At 36.0% G+C, this 3,714-nt stretch overlaps 1 non-coding gene across 1 annotated transcript; it reads left to right on the forward strand.

Moving 5' to 3' along the window:
• Positions 1-1,926: 1,926 nt before the first annotated feature.
• On the forward strand, positions 1,927-1,998 carry TRNAQ-UUG. The gene has a single exon. It is a non-coding gene; the product is annotated as a tRNA-Gln (tRNA).
• The last annotated feature ends 1,716 nt before the right edge of the window (positions 1,999-3,714 follow it).

The raw sequence follows: 3,714 nt of genomic DNA on the forward strand, positions 1-3,714 counted from the left end.
GTTTGAACTTGGTTGGGCCCTTTTTTTTTTTACAGACACTTTTTACACTTTTGGACTGACACTCTGTAGAAGGGGTCACTAAGGTTGAAATCATGTAAAATGGGTCTATAGCTTAGTGGTAGAGACATTGACTGTAGATTAAGAGGTCATCAGTTCAAATTTGGTTGGGCCCTTTAATTTTGGACAAAGCCGACCACCGAGTGTCTGAAGGAATAGAAATAAGAATAATTATCGATTCGACATCTTGGACCCTTTTATTTTGGACAAAGCCGACCACCAAATGGAAAAGAAATAAGAATAATTATCAATTCCAAACCTTATTCCAAAGTCCTCCACCACATAGAACCATGTACTTAGAACCTAAGGGTCACTGTTCTCGGACAAAAATCAAGAAATCATTAAGAAAAGTGTGTGGTATCCTAGCACCCAGTATGAACATGGTCAAAAACTTACAATTAGGCTACGTCTTGTAACTAAGGACAAACAACACCAACTATTGTTGATATTTTGAATGTAATGTAAATGTAAATATATGTGTTCATTATATTTTAATTCTTTTTTTATTTCGAGAAAACATTCTACTTTGTTTTCAACCTCTCTTAACTTGCAATCGGTGCTTCGAGAACCCACCGAAAATGGGTCATGACTCTCTTTTTGTTTTCACTTACTCCTAAATCTTTAAAATGTCTCCTATTTTTATTCCTAAGTTTGCCGGCGGCATTGTTTGTTGTCGAGCTTGATAATGTGAGTTTGTAACCCATCCGTTAGGGGTCTTGGAATGATTCTCTAGATTATCCCTTCCATGTTAGGAGTTGGGCCATGGGTGAAGGAACCGTTGGTTTACCGCCCCTAAGAGTTAAGTGGAAATAAATTTTGAAGATGAAATTAAAGTATTAATTTTGATGTCATCTTTACTTGAGGAGTTAAGTGGAAATAAATTTTGAAGATGAAATTAAAGTATTAATTTTGATGTCATCTTTACTTGAGTTTTGAAGTGGAAATAAATTTTGAAGATGAAATTAAAGTATTAATTTTGATGTCATCTTTACTTGAGTTTTGGGATATTGTTATTAATGAGATTCAATCTAATGCCATTAGAAAAAAGAATTGTCAACGTAAGATATTTGAAACAAATAAATAATGAGATTCAATCTAATGCCATTAGAAAAAAGAATTGTCAACGTAAGATATTTGAAACAAATAAATATTTTGTCCTCTGTGATATATCAAATCACTCATTTGAAATTCCTTAATAATAAACTGAATTCTTGCATCTTTTATAGAGAAAAGTTCCTTAAATAGAAGTATTATTAGATACTTCTAAGCATTTAGAGATCAACAAGACACAAAGATAAATATTCTAAAAAAAAAATAGGGGTTAAACTTTTAGTTAACGTAATTTAAGAAACTTATGATTTTTATATTATCAAGAGTTTAATTGAGCTAGGTCGATTCAATCTAGTGGACCCAAGAATTGAACCGAACAAAACCAACCAGTTAGTAACATGATTTAGTGAAAGCATTTTCACGCAAAGTAGAAGCAATAATGGAGGGTTTGAAATAATATAGTTTTCACCCCTTGTTTCTCTGAGTGAATATTGAAATAATATAGTTTTCATGTTAAGTTTTGCACGGAAGAAAGAAAGACTGGGATGTAAAGTATTATTTCAATTTGTTTGTAATATACAACAATATATAAATTAACTATAAGAAATATATAAAATTACATGTTCTCTAAGAGCTTCAATCAACACGGGAGGGTTACTTCTGCAACCACTCTAAAGGTGCTCAAGATCACAACGAGTTAGATAAAATAGCTCTAGAACTTTGAATCCAATAACTTGAGTTTGACTCGTGATAGGATCTCTCTTCTTGTGGAATCTGCATAAAATAGGAAAAACCATTCCAAAATAAATTTTTACAAGGGGTTCTATGGTGTAGTGGTTAGCACTTTGGACTTTGAATCCAACGACCTGGTTTCAACTCCCGGTAGGACCTTTAAGAATGACAACACAAATTTTCTTGAGGCATAAGGTGTAACATTTTTAACTTATTCTGAACTTGCTCCGCTTCATGCCTTCCAAGGCTTCATGAACATGACCTCTGCTTGAGGTATTGTTGTTGGTTCTCTGAGGTATTGTTGTTGGTTCTCAATCTTGCATGTTTCTAACGTAATCATTTGAACCCGTCGTATTCAGGAACTAAACCTTAGAGGTTGTCATGTCATGCATCGTATTTTAACCATGAAAACTCTTCCGAAGTAACTCTTAATTTTCTCCCCATGAGTGCATAGATGGCGTTGTCATAATCATGGCATCCTGCCCTGCTAGCAAATCGTGGTGCAGGTCTCATTTAGGTGAGGGAGATAATAAGTTAATAAGTTCATCATGGAATCCTGCTCATGGTACATATACCATAGCATCCCACCTAAAGAGACGATTACTTCAGGCATGGAAACCTAGGTGTTCCTAAGTTTATGCATAACGTCTTGGGTCAAGCTTGAAACTTATAAGTTCTTAGGAAAAGCCCAGCATGATATTGTGCACGTAGTATCTATTAGAGACCAAGGGTACATCTGGGGAATCTATTATTTCAGGGATACCACTTTAGTTATCCTAGGAGGTAAAGTCATATGGAACGTGATGAGCATTTTCTCCCATATCTTGGTTTCGCTAACTAAAGTTTTCCAATAACTCCCAAACTCCATTACATTATATAACCTCTCGAGATAAGGATTCATACAACATTTCATAAAATAAGATCTACTGAGAAAACCTGAGAAAAGGTCAAATTTTGAGTTGACTTGGACAGTTTAGTTGAACTGGCCGTATCATCGTTTTCTTCCTCTGAAAAGGAAGAAGATGCGCATTTTTCGCATTGCCGCCATCTGAAACTCGGCCTGTACAGCCACATTTACAGCGTTTCTCTCCTCGATTTCTTCGTGAAACTTAAAGATGGATGTTACAAGAAAGGGCTGGGAATTTATTTGATAACTTCTCGTGGATCGTAGCCTAAGATATTCGCTACCAAAGATCATCTAAAATCTAATTTATCGCTGGAGATAAAACAAAGGATTTCTTATTGGGTAGCCGATTCTAGGGGTTTCAAGGCCTTATTTCTTCATTAAACCCCTTCCATATCCTATCTTCAGGCTAAAGGAATTGGTTTGGAGGAACGTCTTTGAGTGTAGGACCTTAATTTCCAAAAATCGTTCTCGGTATGCAACTCACTCGAAACGCCAGATTTTCGATCTTATGGGTAGCTTGTTCTACGACGTCTCAGCTCTCGATTCCTTCATCAAGTTTCGAAACCAATGTCCTTCAATTTGGCACGCGCTCGAGGTTATTTTTCTTCGTGGTCTTCTATGGAAGCATTCCTTGGAGGTGCAGAAACTGATTGGAATCATTCTTACTCGACAAGTCATCATGTATCCTCGGATTGGATTTTAAAGTTTTCTTGAATTGGGGGAATGGTTTCTGAGCACTTTCAGCACTCTATTCCTTCATAGAACTTGTGGGTAATCTTGTTGAGAAACTGTAGGAATAAGTTTGAAGAGAAATGGTGGAGGATTGCTCTCGAATTTGGAAGAAATCCAAGAGTAGGAGACCCATATTCTAAATGCTTATTGCCTTCGATTCGGGAATCGACCTTTCTCGATTCTTATTCCGTATTGTTGCTCCTACTTCAGACTTTATAGGAGGAGCTTAAACCGAC

This window comes from Cucurbita moschata, unplaced genomic scaffold (genome assembly GCF_002738365.1).
Source record: "Cucurbita moschata cultivar Rifu unplaced genomic scaffold, Cmos_1.0 Cmo_Scf00084, whole genome shotgun sequence".
Taxonomy (NCBI): Eukaryota; Viridiplantae; Streptophyta; class Magnoliopsida; order Cucurbitales; family Cucurbitaceae; genus Cucurbita; species Cucurbita moschata.